The sequence below is a fragment of the Danio rerio genome, chromosome 1 (genome assembly GCF_049306965.1).
Source record: "Danio rerio strain Tuebingen ecotype United States chromosome 1, GRCz12tu, whole genome shotgun sequence".
Classification (NCBI taxonomy): Eukaryota; Metazoa; Chordata; class Actinopteri; order Cypriniformes; family Danionidae; genus Danio; species Danio rerio.
This window is the reverse complement of record NC_133176.1, coordinates 15,287,086-15,301,809: the sequence shown is the minus strand read 5'-3', so window position 1 is coordinate 15,301,809 and position 14,724 is coordinate 15,287,086. Positions and strand designations below refer to the sequence as shown.

At 36.1% G+C, this 14,724-nt stretch overlaps 1 protein-coding gene across 42 annotated transcripts in view; it reads left to right on the top strand.

The window, feature by feature from the left end:
• Positions 1-14,724, top strand: part of LOC137489979 (uncharacterized) — a 656,302-nt gene that overhangs the window by 25,556 nt on the left and 616,022 nt on the right. For 4 of the 42 annotated variants that reach the window (XR_012405505.1, XR_012405538.1, XR_012405522.1 and 1 more), the window contains exon 1: positions 10,906-11,127. The exons of 37 other annotated variants lie outside the window; for them this stretch is intronic. The gene's annotated coding sequence lies outside the window, so the exon portion shown is untranslated. Of the gene's footprint in view, positions 1-10,904; positions 11,128-14,724 lie in introns of those variants that run through there. One more of the 42 variants, XR_012405521.1, reaches the window with a different exon arrangement.

Genomic DNA, 14,724 nt, shown 5'->3' with positions numbered 1-14,724 from the left:
GAGGGACAGCTCTTTGAAATACCTGTCAGTGTTTATTAAATTCTATCCTGTTTTTGCTAATGATTGTTATTTCATTCATCGATTGAACCTATAAACAAATAAATTGGCTGTTGCTGTAAGAACATGTTTTGTACGCCTGGTTTCCTTGACAAAAATCCAGTAGGATTGACTTTTAATTTACAACATAAGCTCCACAAACATTCAAAGTTTCCCTCTTGAAGAATGATTTTCACAAATTAAAGCAACATGAATGTATTTTGAAGCTTATCATTAAAAACAGCAACTTTAACATCACCACCAATAAGCTTCTGACAACACTTTTAGTTTTTATTTGAAACCTAAATTTGAGGTAAAATAGTTGCAAGATATAAAAGACTTTAAAAACAATCTACTGAAGCAGTAATTTTTTGGCCGATTTTTCATTTTTGTAATTTAATAACTTAGTAAAATTAAACCCACTTTTCTATAATACTCTGACTATTCCTAAATGTGTATTTCTAACATTTTTATTTTATTAAAATTGCAAAACACAAAAGAGCTATGAGTATTTCTAATTTCCACAGAGGTCAAAATAAACGCATATATTTCAGTGTTTGCTACTTTCCCCGTTACTTTAATTATGCGTCCCTCTGTTGCCTAGCAGCTTCCTGTTAACATAAACTAAATTTTCTGATAGCAAAAACATAACCTTACCTCAGATATGTGTTTTAAAACGGCATAATAAGGCCCTCGAAAAGGCCTTCTCCTCTGCTTGTGAAAGTGAAAGTCAAAGTGAGGTTCGCCACTTTGCAGACATTCTAGTAGCCTAATGCCGAGTTCAGACTACATAATTTTAGACCCGATTTTGACTCACCGCAGGTTTTGAGAAATCACAGGCAAATTGGTGCTCGTTCACGTAAGTAACAATCACACAATGTGAACTATCAAAGAGGCATTCTGAGAGAATCGCTGATGAGTCGCCGATACCCGTGAGATATTTGGCATGCTGAATATCTGGACCTGTTGGCGATTCAACTCATGCCATGTGAAAAGTTTTCTAATTGAAAATACCATCAGTGTTTACCTACAGCGAATCAGAGAGCAACATCCACTAGTATGAGTATCTGCAGACCAGCGGGAAAGACATAGTTTGAAGAAAGTCGGCGATTCTCCTATTGTAAAGTCATGCAGTGTGAAACCCCCTGTCGCCGATCCATCTTGCAGTGTAAATAAATTAGTGACAAAACGATGCTCCAGATAGTCATGCAGTGTAAAAACATTTGTACGACTACTTTGAAAATCATGCAGTCTGAATTTGGCAAACAGGATACCTGTTTCTGTGCAGTTTATGGAGTTGAGCAGCGATTTATGAAAAAAGGAGGCTTAATCCTGCTCAATTTATATCGTAGAACCCTTTGGTAAAGCGGAGCGAGGTATGTGAAGTTCATTATTTAAGCTATTAGTTGTTTTTATATACTTCATCGTTTCTGTACATTATATTTTTATTTATCATATTTTTCAGTATACAAGTTATATTTATTGATTTTTGTTGTTTCTTTGTGTAGTTTGATGGTGCTACGCAATGGAAGTTTAATGGCTCTCGTCTTGAGCAAAATAAAAAAAGAAGCACCCATCAGAAACTTTCTGTTCAACACCATCTCATTGCAATTCGTAACTTTTTGATTTAGTGCTAATTCGTAGGAAATTGTACGATTTAATTCGTACAATTTAGTACAATTTGCTCATCCCCAATAACGGTTGGGTTTAGGGGTGGGGTTAGGCACCACGCCTTCTTTTTAAAATCGTACAGCTGCGTATGACTGAACTTCTCATGGAATTTACTTTTTTTTTTTTTTACAGCGCATTGTGTTTTGCCTGATTGCCCGTAGACCTTTGTCAATCAATCTTCTACATGCCGTGTCTCCTGTACAGTACAAAATGCGTTTAGTTTGTCAAATTAAAGGGTCACGAAACACCAAAACACATTTTTTGAGCTGTTGACAGTCGTATATGTGTCCCACACTGCTAAAAACACTATTAGGACACCTATATTTCACTAAAAAGTGTAAATTGGTTGTTTTTGCGTTATTTCAAGCAAATTCGTACTTCCTGTTTGAAACGAATTTTTGAAGCTGCGTCACGGCCATGACATAATAGCGTTTATTCCAGCGTGCAGACTGGACGTCTGTGCCAGAGTGAGTCTTATTACGTCTTACAGTGTGATACATTAATGCATGAGTAAGGCTTGGTTCAAACCAATCAGCGCGCTCTATTGTGCAACTTCATTAATATTCATTAGCGTCACCGTGTTTACGCCACAGAGACGCCACGTTGTGTTGGCAAAACAAGCGTGAAGTGTTGCTTTTATAGTTTGCTGCCATTAAGTTTCGTTTTCATTTTCTCTCTGTGAGAGCTCAGCTGGATCACGTGTGGATTAACTGTGTACGCGACGCTCGACAACAATAACTTACGTGTCTAAGGAGGAACATTGTTTAACGTTACCTGAGAGCTGTTCTCATCTGCAAACGCTGAAATCCGGATTCGCTTGTAACGTTAGTCTCTTCTTCATAAAGATGCGGCTCTAGTTGCTGGTGATTGTCTTGTCTCTACAGATTTGGTAAGTGAGCGACCAGTGCTCTTTGTTTATTCAGTTTGTTCGTATCGAATTAAGTTAACTATTGCACTGAGTGCAAACATAGCACCGAATTTTGTGCATGAAAAATACACGCTTAGAGCAGATCCTCGAATCAATATCGCGTTTGTCGCGAGGGGCATGAATGAATTCCCTGAATGAAAGAGCTGCTAACTGCTGTTAAAGTCCAACATTTAATAATTTGGCAAATAATTCGACTACAGATGTCCATGTAGGTTAAACACCATCACTTTCTCATGTGTGTGTATTTTGACTGAAACTCGCGCGTGCCCAAATAGACACTCCCACACCATCCCACTTTAGTTCCTCCGACACTCCCCCCTAAACAGAGCTACTTTTTCCAAAGTAGAGGTGTGAAAACACCCTGCTGAAACGAGGGGGTTTCATGGCCCTTTAACATAAATCTTTGATTGCTAGCAGTGAGTGTATGTTTGCAAGTTTTCTCCCCCGAATGTCGATGAAACTTTCTGCACCGTCAAAGGCACCTGCAGAAGCACCCTAAAGGCATAGGAAGATGCTAACCATTGCACAAATATTTAGACTTCTGGACATGCTAAAGAAAGGTAGAAGTTATGCGGCTATAGAGTGCCATTATGGAATAAGTAAATGTAGATCAAACGGTTTTGATTTTTGGTTTCATTCTATGATACTGGACTTCTTTTTCTACAAAGATTTGAACTTTGATAAACTAAAGAGAAAAGTGGAAAAATAGTAATGCCTGTCTGAGAAAAGTATATAAAGTGTGTAGCAAGGGGTTTTACAGCCTTAAAACATCTATAATAGTCACATAACCAGTGATCGCTCTCCAGAGATCGCTGGTTCTCACACGAACACTAGGACTACACTTCCGCCCTCTTCTGGACTACATATGCATACATGCACTTCTCCCAGACACTCACGCCTGCTCACTCATCTAGCTTGATCACATTCGCACACCTGAGGACTTTCAAAGACTGATTAGAAATCCTACATAAGCCACTCATTCACCCATCCTGTTTGCCGAGTCTTGTTCACTGTATAGATGACATTACAACGCGTTTATCCTGTCTTGTTTTCCTGTGTTTTTCGACTTAGCTTTGTACTCTTGTTCTCTCTGCCTGCCGCCTGCCTTTTTGACCTCTCGCCTGTGTACTGATTATGATTCTGGACTGCCTGAATATATCTGTTTATACCTGTTGACCATTGCTTACCTGACAACGATTAAAACCTGCATTTGGATCCTACCTTCCGTTGTGAGTGTCATCTCCCCGTCGTTACAATAATATTGTAAAAAATAAAGCGGACTACTTTGTGGATTTCGCCTATTGCAGTTTATTTTTAGAATATAACTCAGCAATTAAAGAGAGACCTACTTTACCTGAGCTTGTAATAATTGCAAAAATGCATTAAAACAAAGTGGATTGAAAAAACACACTGACCATGGCATGATGAAATCGGAAGTTGGAAATGTTAACTTGAGTTCAGGTTTTAAGACTCACTCCTGTGGTATGCTCTATAACATGTTTGTTCTGTCTACTATGTGTGGCGTCTGCTGGGTGTGATGGAGAAATGTTGTTGCAGAGATCAACATGATCATAATTAACACGATGGAGGGTGCAAGAAAAACTAGACTTCCACATTTTCTTAAGTAATTATGAGTGTTGCCTGTCTGTGCAAACCATGTCAGCATAATTGATGAGACATAATGAAAGAGTGCTAAGGTCTTTGGGGTGGATTTTAGTGCGTATTCTACTGTTTGGATTTTCTGAGTGGTTGTGGAATGCTCTTTTAATGCACATTTATTAAATGTTTTCACGGTACACTGTTAGAGGCATCCATATAACATAATCTACATACAGCCCAAATACATTTTTATTTAATTTTATTGATGAGGATGAGGAACAAAATCTAAAATAGATCTGACCAGGGTCCAAAATAAATCTTTAGGTATCAATAATTCCCCCTTGGATTTTTACGAATAACCAACCAAATGATGATAAATTCTCTGGAAAAACAAAATTTTATTTTTTATTCAATTTAATTAATTTTATTATCATTTTATTTTTTGTTGTTTTGTTTTTTATTTTTGTGTTTTTATTTTATTTATTTTATTAATTTAATTACATTTTTTTTTAATTTTTAATTTTTTTATATTTTATTTAATTTTTTATTTTATTTTTTTATTTGACCCTGAACCACAAAACCTTATGTCTTATATTAAATAGGGTTTTTTTTGTCAATAACAAAATATAATTTTATGGGTCATTTTATTTTATTCCAATCTTATTTTATTGATATTTATTATATGACAAAATAATTACAACATTAAGTAAATATCATATTCCATTAAATTGTACATTTCTGGCTGTAAATATACTGTCAACATAATAAATTAAATTAGTAATGTGCATTTGATAGGCCTTCATTTAGCCAACATATTAGACCTTTTTTTTAACCCTCAGATTGCAGATTTTCAATTAGCAGTTTTCTCGGTCAAATATTTCTTCTCAAAGTGTATACATCCATGGAAAGCGTATTTATTTAGCTTTCAGGTGATGTATAAATCTAGATTTTAAAACATTGACACTTATGACTTTGTGTCTTGACACTTTGTGGTCCATTATCACAATTTATTTGATCTATTTAACAATATGCTTTCAATTTAAACTGTTTAAGAGTTTATACAAATCCCTAACCCTTATTCTGAGCAACAGTAATTGTGATGCTCGGCCTTAGTGAGTGCATACACTGCCTGTCCCTGTAGTGTCTGTCAAGCATGGCATTTTCCACGCTCCTTTGAAACGGAACAAGCCGATCACAGTCTGTAGCTGATGTAAATTTATGGATATACATAGAGCTGACAGAGGGAAGTACCAGCTTGTTGAAAATTGGAGAGCACTTTTGGAAGAGGAGTATGACGAGGAACAAAATCTAAAATAGATCTTACCAGGGTCCAAAATAAACCTTTAAGTATCAATAATTCCCCCTGGATTTTACGAATAACCAAGTAAATGATTATAAATTCTCTGGAAGAACAACATTAAATAAATGAACATTAAATATCTATGTAGTTGTAAATAATTCAGAAGATATCATAAGTAAACTGTAAAATATATTTATTTTTTAACAGACAAAAAGCAGAAAATAAAACAAATCTTTATTCTACTTGTTAATTTAAGTTATCTTATCATAGTGAAAACCTGTAAATGAAGTAACAACACCTTTTAAGTAATTGTTACTGCAAAGTCATGGTTTTTGAATTGTGTGAACAGGGGGGAAAAGTCCATGTGGGATCTTGGCAAAACACTGAAATAGAAGTTTTAGCCAATACTGTAGAAACATTCTAAGTATAACATGGTCGATTTGTGTTGGGACAACATGATGGAATTAAGTTAAGTTCTTTTTCTACTCATAAGGATACAAATAAACATCCATCTGCTTTTATTGATATATCAAGTGTTGGGCAAAATTCATTGAAATGTATTTTAATTGAAATACCAAATACCTCAATTTTTCATTTATCAAAATAAACTACAAAATACTGCAGCCACACAAGTATCAAAATAAAATACTGTATTTTGAAAATACTACAAATGCTTTTACATGTGAGTATAACATTTCTTCGCAAACCTTTTGTCAGTAGACATATTCGATCAATCCCTTCGATATTAAACTGACTTATTCGGACTGACTTAACAGCTTTTTTTCTGAGCAAGGTTAAGTCAGCCACAGTAGGACTTATTTTTATGTTGTTTGTCTTATCTTGGCATCTACATCAGCAATTCATCCAAAACTACTTTTATATGGGTAGTTTACACATTCTCCCCAAATTTTTTTGTAAAGTCTCAGTTTACCCCCTTAGTGAAGACCAGTACACCATATTAGGCGTTTTAGTATTTGAAAGTTCATCTGATTTTCCACCTGCAGCACTGAGACTGACAATGATTATGTGCTGAAGGCTCCATACGTTGTTATTACGGAATGAGATTTTATTCCATCTCATTTCTTAAGCAAAGATGCATAACTTCCATCCATTCTACAAGCGTTGTCCACCTTCGTTATCAATTTTCTGTTATGACCTCAAGCTTAGGCAAATAACTGATAAAGCATCAATCTGAGGCTGCATGATGTCATCATGTAGATTTCTTAAAAAGTATTTTACAGTATTTTAAAAATACAAGGCACAAAAGTATTTTGATACAGAATATAAACCCACTTTCTTAAACCCTGTCAAATTTGAAATACTTGTGTTATAAATACTGCCCATCCCTGGATATATCATGCATCACCATACCTGTCAACCCTTCCGTTTTTGCCGGGATCCTCCCGTTTTTTACCATGCTATCCCGCTGTCATCCCGTTTAAGTAGTTTCTCATATTTCTACTGTATTTTTTATGTTTCTATGAAAAGTGAAAGTAGCATCAAAGAGCTGATCTCAAATGTGATATAATTGCAAGAACTGTTCTAGAGAATTATACTTTCGCTTTATTTCAGCTTTTAAGCACGTTAAAATTAATATTAAAACGGCCACATTCACACCCTTTCCATTAAAGCTACACGTCGATTGTCACCCTTCCTATGCAACCTCTGCATCCATCAGTCATGCAAATCAACCTTAACGTTGCTGACTGATGGACGGACGCGCTCTCTATAAACACTATTTTAAGAGGAGCGAAAGTGAACACTTTGGAATTTGGGTATTTTTTTAAAACAGACAAATACACCTAATGTAAACGCCTATCCTGGCCTGTTTTATTTTAAACGCAAATTATTAGCAAAAACTAGAGGTGTGAACCTATAGTTACGATTATCATGCCTTCGATTCAATTCGATATCTCGGTGCATCACGTTGCAGTGACGATGCTTTTCATCTACAGTGTTATATTTTAGGGGGGAGGCTATAATAAGCTGTCTGTATAAACACACAGACACACAGCACCACACTGTCTCTCATTCCAACACATACAAACAAACAAACAAACACACACACACACACACACACACACCGACGGTCCCTTACTGCGATCTCCTCTCATTACAAGCTCTCCCGGCTGAACACATATTGCGAGGGCTTAAACGGAGCAGTGGTCCTAATGTCGAGCGAAAAAAAAGAAAGACAGCTGTGAAACATAACCAGTTTTGTCTTTTTGTAGGAAACACACTTTAGATCTTTTTAGGGTAAGAGGTTTTTGAGTTATTACCGTCTATAACTGAATGTGTGTCAGGAATATCGAAAACAAAACCAACAGAACCACGCTCATTTCTGGCGCCCCCCTGGATATACAGCGCCTGTAGCATTTGCCTATGTGGCCTATATGGCACAGGCCGGCCCTGAGTTAGCTGTTTTGTAAATACTCGCGCTCGCCTCCCTCGTGACAGAGCGCATAGGAGATAAATGACGTCAGTGCATAATAACCGGTTATGATTATTACTGAACCGATACCGAATTGTCTGCATCTGCATTGTGGTGCACCGAAGGAACAATTAATTTTGACACCCCTAGCAAAAACCGTTTTAAAGGTAATTGAATGCTTTTGTTATAGATCTGTGAATTCTTATCTTATTATCTTTTTATCTTAATTGTTATCAAACAAAACAGTGGATATGGGGGCATATTCCGTATTTTTAAAGTCCAATGTTGACAGGTATGTACATCACTAATTTCTTACTTTGTATAGTCTACTGACAGTCTCTATTTACAGGGTAAGAAATTACATTTAAACCAGGAATTGCAATGTTTTTTTGAATTTAAATTAAGAAATCAACATTTTTTGTTTTTTTTGCTTTAAGGTGGAAAGCTCTTTCATTTTGTGAATGCTTTGCAGGATCACTTTTGAAATAAGCACCTTCAGGCTTCCAGCATTTTCAACCCCAAGGTTTTGAGGGATGAATGTGTCTGCATTCTATTACATTGCAGTTGCCCTTGAGCAAGACAATTACTTAACTATTAATGCAGTTTCCCTATTGTAAATGGCTCTGAATAAAACTGTCTGCTGAATAACAAATGACATAAAATCTGAATATTTTCCTGGCGGCACGGTGGCTCAGCACTGTTGCCTTACAGCAAGAAGGTCACTGGTTCGAGTCCCAGCTGATCTAGTTGGCATTTCTGTGTGGAGTTCGCATGTTCTCCCCATGATCTCATTGTGTGGGTTTCCTCCAGGTGCTCCGGTTTCCCCCACAGTCCAAAGACATACTGTATTCACCTTATTCTCCGCCGACGAGTGCGCGCTGCCGTTTGAATCTTTTTGGCTTGAGACTTCTTGTCTCATTCACTTCCATTCATTTTTTGACGTTAAAAACTGCTCATTACGCTGCTTGATGTTGCAATTTGATATTTTCTTATTATATTTTTCTACTTGGTCTGTATAGTCATGCAAACATTTGTTTGTAGAGCAAGTAGTTTGACCGTTTTCTGCCGTTTATTATTCCTAGTCATTTCTCCCATAGGCGACTGAATCGGAAGTTCTAAGACAATTGCGAAAACAGGCGCACTTCCGCATTTTAGAATAAGATCAATAAGTGAGTTGGATTAACATAATTGGCCGCAGTATGTGAATGCAAGAGTGTATGGGTGTGCTGGGTTGTGGCTGGAAGAGCATCTGCTACGTAAAAACATATACTGGAATAGTTAGCGGTTCATTCTGCTGTGGTGACCCCTGATAAATATGGGACTAAGCTGAAGGAGAATGAATGAATGAATGAGAATATTTTCCAAATCTAATCTGAGGGTAAAATAAATCTTGTTACTAAGCAAATTGCCTTTAAAGTTGTCCAGATTAAGTTCTTGACAATGCATATTACTAATAACAAATTGAGTTTTTATATATTTATAGTAGGCTAGTACATCTTAATGAAACATGATCTATACTTAAAGGTGCAGTGAAGTTTGATAGGTGCAGGTGTAAGTTTGAAATCCAGTGGATGCACTAAGTATAACATTCCTGGATCAAAGCAAACACAAGCGCAGGTTGACAGATTGAGGAACGAGTCTGACGATCAAGCCTAAAGGCTGATTTAAGTCGTGTTCTATAATAAAGCTACGACACTTGATAGAAGGAATATTTTCCATATTAAAAGGAGTTTTTGTTCTAACCAACACCTTGAATTGATATATTAGAAACAACTTCTATTTCTTGCAGCTGAACAAATGGAAAAACTATGATCACCTCATCTACACTTCAAGTGCTTTATTCAGTGTTATATGCTAATTATGTGAGCTTGAATCCAATTTTACATGACATTTATTGCCCTACTACTGAAAGCAGCAGCAGATAGTTCACCTCAGATCTTAAAAATAAAATAAAACTATTTGAAAGTGTGACAATTTAGAACTGTAAAATAGAAGTTAGGACGATTCTAAGGGCCCCAACATTTAGGGGGGCCCCAGAGACATTATCAAGGTCCTTTACTTATTTATCCGTGATCGCTGCAACTCCAATTTGAATCTGCATCTCATTTCGGAGGCTGCTACTGTCCACCGGAGGTCGCATTTTGGTCACGGACGCATGCTTTGAGAGCCTTTCTGAATGTCTGAATGATAGTTGGAAAAAAAAAAATGAAAGTTTTCCACCAAGGCAACCCGGGTGCTAAAATATATTTGGCTAAAGTGGCATTGAACGAGAAGAACCAAAACAACGACAGTGTTCTGGCACGTGAAACACATTTTCAAAGCAGAATATCTGATTTCAGCATTGTTTTTCAGATAAACAAGAATGTTTACTTGGCATGTTTCTTAAATATCTGCAAACATATTTTGGTAATTTTATGCTTTACAAGAGTTAAAAACTTACATACAGCATTTTTATTTGTGTAATTATTTTTGCCGTAATAGAAAAATCAATACATTTTACCCACAATATATTTTAGCGTTTGCTAAAAGAATAGCCATGCAACATGTGTCACAAATACTGTATGCAGAAGATAAAAATTGCCTTATGTGCCTGTGCTTTGTGTGAGTGTGAAAGCAAAAACGCATCCAATAGTGTGTTGGGACCTAATCCATCCTGAATCCATTTGCGATGGCGTTTTTCTTTCTCTCGCTCTTTCTAATCTTTGTTATCCATCTCTTAATTAGCCTCAACATCCCGACTGCTCTGACAAACATGAAGACTTGATCTCATTTCATGCTTTCTTTCTTGTTTCTTCATCCCGTCTCTCCCGTTTTCCTCTGGAAGCTGACTCTTCAGAGCAGCATTCACGTGGAGCATTGCCAGCACTGTCGGCACTGGCTGATGGGTATTGTGGCGTCGTTCCCAAGGACAGTTTAGCCCAAGCGCGGATCATCCCGCTCACACGGTCTCAGAGCACCACAGTCACCTGGACGGAGACCAGAGAAACAGATTTGTCCCTCTGCTTTCCTTTCTCTCCGTTCCTCTGTGTACTATAGGAACCGCAAGAATGCACATGGCAGGGACTGATGGGAAACTCGGACTGTAGATGATGCATTTTCCTGTCAAGGTGCTTTAGCAGACATATATGATCACTCTGTGCCGAGAAACTCCAGAAGAGAAGAGTAAGTATTATTGCTCTGCGGATGCTTTCGCACTGAAAGAGCGCTTTGCACAGCGGAGGGAGCGGTAATTAAGTGTTGGTCTGATGGCTGAGATACAGTAATGAGGTAGTGTACGGGGAATATAGAAATGAAGAGGTGTTGTCTCAAATGATCACACGCACTCCGAGTGCAGACACCGAGTCGTTAACTAAGGCCCTATGAGACCACATTTGATCCTAATGATAACATAATATCCCATTCTCTGCAGCTGACTCGCTCACTCATTTGTTTTTAGCCCCTCTTTGTCATATATTATAATATTTTCTGCTGTTGTTGTGCTAACATCTTTTCTAACAGCCGAAAGAGCAAGTCCTGTCTGTAAATATGCACCATGAATAAGTTGTTCACTGCTATTTGTGACCATGAACCACAAAACCATGTCATAAGTGTACATTTGTTTTTGAAATGTAGATGTATACATCATCTCAAAGTTGCAATGATGTACAGTTGAAGTCAAAATTATTAGCCCCCCTGAATTATTAGCCCCCTTGTTCATTTCCCCCCCCAATTTCTGTTTAACGGAGAGAAGATTTTCCCAACACATTTCTAAACTTAATAGTTTTATTAACTCATTTCTATTAACTGATTTATTTTATCTTTGCCATGATGACTGTAAAAAATATTTAGACACTTTTATACAGCTCAAAGTGACATTCAAAGGCGTAACTAGGTTAATTAGGTTAACTAGGCAGGTTAGGGTAATTAGGCAAGTCATTGTATAATGATGGTTTGTTCTGTAGACTATCATAAAAAAAAAAAAAATGCTTAAAGGGGCTAATAATTTTGTCCTTAAAATGGTGTTTAAAAAATTTATAACTGCTTTTATTCTAGCCGAAACAAAACAAGAGACTTTCTCCAGAAGAAAAAATATTATCAGACATAATGTGAAAGTTTCCTTGCTCTGTTAAACATCATTTGGGAAATTTTTAAAAAAGCAAAAAAAAAAAAGCAAAGGGGGCAAATAATTCTGACTTCAACCGTATGTTTTCTTGGAATATGAAATGTTTAGTGGAGGTACAACTTTATGAAATAACATAATCTGAGCGTTAAAAAATTTAAAAGTGCCTTTTTAAAGTTGTCTAAATTAAGTTGGCACTACATATTACTCATCAAAAATTGAGTGATGTATATACAGTTCTTTCTGGTTCTTGAATCTGATTGGCTGATAGTCGTGCGATATTCTGCGATAACAACCATCATACAGCCTCCTCACCCTTCTGTATTACTCCTCACACATAGAGTGACAGCAGAACAAAAAAAATATTGTTTGACAAATTTTGCAGCTGTTGGACAACATAATGTAACTTTAAAAGGCTTTTAGGGTGAGAATATAGTTGTTTAGAATGCAACCATGAAGTTTATTCATAAGGAGAGTGCATATTTTAAATATTTATAATTTCTGAGATACATCGCATCAGCATCCATCAGCCTGTCATACTGAGTAGAGCAAAGACGGTTGACGTTCCGCCACAAGATGGCGACAGAGACTGCATAATAATCCCTTATACCATAGTAATCTGGTAGTGTTTGCTTTGGCTTTTTCTGGGTTAATTATTGTGATCTCCAATTGCAAATGAGAAATGCTGGGAAATGTCTCTAGACTGATGGCATTTCATGCCGTTCAGACTTATAATCTTAAAATGTCAGCAAAATCACCAGTTTTGTCATCACTTTAGACATGCTAGAGAATCAATCAATTACTAGTTCTAAAGGGTAGCAACGGATTCTGCTGTTCTGATGTCAACTGCAGATGTGAAAGAGTGGCAGAAGAAAGGAGTTACTTGTACAAAAGGATCTTTAGACTCCCCGTGTTTATTTTACTCGTAGCAGTATATATGTATATACGTACACTATTAACAATTTTTGTCAATTACACAGTATTTAACTTTAATTTGAACTGTATTTTGAAGTTATGCAGTATGCTACTGTGTTTTAAATTTGCATTGTGAAAATGTCTATATTTTTCAGTACAGATATACAATACAGTAACATGTACATAGAGCAAGTTAAATTGTGCTCTAAATGTAAAAACACTATGCTTGCTGTAATTGATTTACAGTTAGTTACTAGCGAACTGCTGCCAGTAAGTTACTGTAGATTCTACTGGAAATTGTTAACAATGTAATTTACTAAAATTATGGTCCCACTTTATTTTAAGTGACCTTAGCTAATATGAACTTACACTGAAATTAATAATTTGTTACTTTGTACTTATTGTGTAAATACATGTTTTTACATTGTACTTATGATTGATTAATTGTCTTCATGTAATTACATCTGTAAAATAATTTCTGTAATTAAATTTTTAATGACATTGTTGACCGCCCCTTGCACCTTAACCCAAGCTAAAACCTACACACACCATCATGTCTGTCCCTAACTTAAGCCGTATCCCACCTCAAGAACACCACAAGTGTTCTTTAATACATTAGAAACACACTAAGTATTTATTTTTTGACACAAGTATGAAGTAGTTAAAACCACTCAATATAAAGTGGGACCAAAATTCCTAAAGGATCATGATCTTTACATAATATTGTATTTATTTTTGGCATAAAAGAAAAATCTATAAATCTCTGACCCATACAATATAGTTTTGGCTATTGGCAAAAATATACTCATGCAACATAAGACCGATTTTAGTGGGACAGGGTCAGGTTTATTGATGACTATGGTGTTTTTGTTTGTATACATGTGCTATTCTCATCTGTTGTCTAGAGTGTATGTGTTTTTGCTGTTTTCTCTGGTACGCCTGCTCTGTATTAGAGCTTCCACACTTCAATCACGCCAACTTCACAAGAAAAAAAAAAATCACCCTCGAATCCTGACCCCCTCAGCTTTGCTGCTTATGCCCTCTCGAAAATGCCTGTGCTACTGCCGGAGAGAGAAACCGACTTGTGTTTTTATCTTTCAAGAGACAGTTCACACAAATACAAGCTGTGCTCATGCTTCTCGAACTTCATATGATTTTTTTTTTTTACCCATAGGGATATTTAGCAAAATGCCTTCTTTTTTCTTGCAGTTAATGTGCTTGATAAGCTAGAGTGTTACGCAACAAAAAGACAAAACATTAAGCCTATTTAAGTTCTATTTACCATTAAAGTGCTGCATGTGAAGAATAACCTGAAATGTTAAAAAAAAAAAAAAAATGTTATTATTAAATCATGTTTACTTCGCACCATAGCTTTTGAATATATGCGGTAAACAATAAATAAATAAATATAATGTCTCATCATTTTAACTTTGATGAAACTTAAGTTTATCTTAGATCAGTGCTGTTTTATCACGTTTGGGAGGTTTGCAGAATATATGGAAGGATTTTTTGCTTCTTGATTCTTCATTCATAAAAGTAAATAGTGTTTTGGTTTGAATTATTTAAGTTCACTCAGTCTGGAGAGGAATTATTTGAATTATTTAAGTTCAAATCTCGCAGTCAGTAAGATATTTGAATGTTTTTATCGAAGTCTTGTATGCTCAAGAAGGCTGCGTGTATTTGATTAAAAATGCAAAGAGGTAATATTGCGAAACACTTTTTTAAAAAAGAACAGATTTCCATTT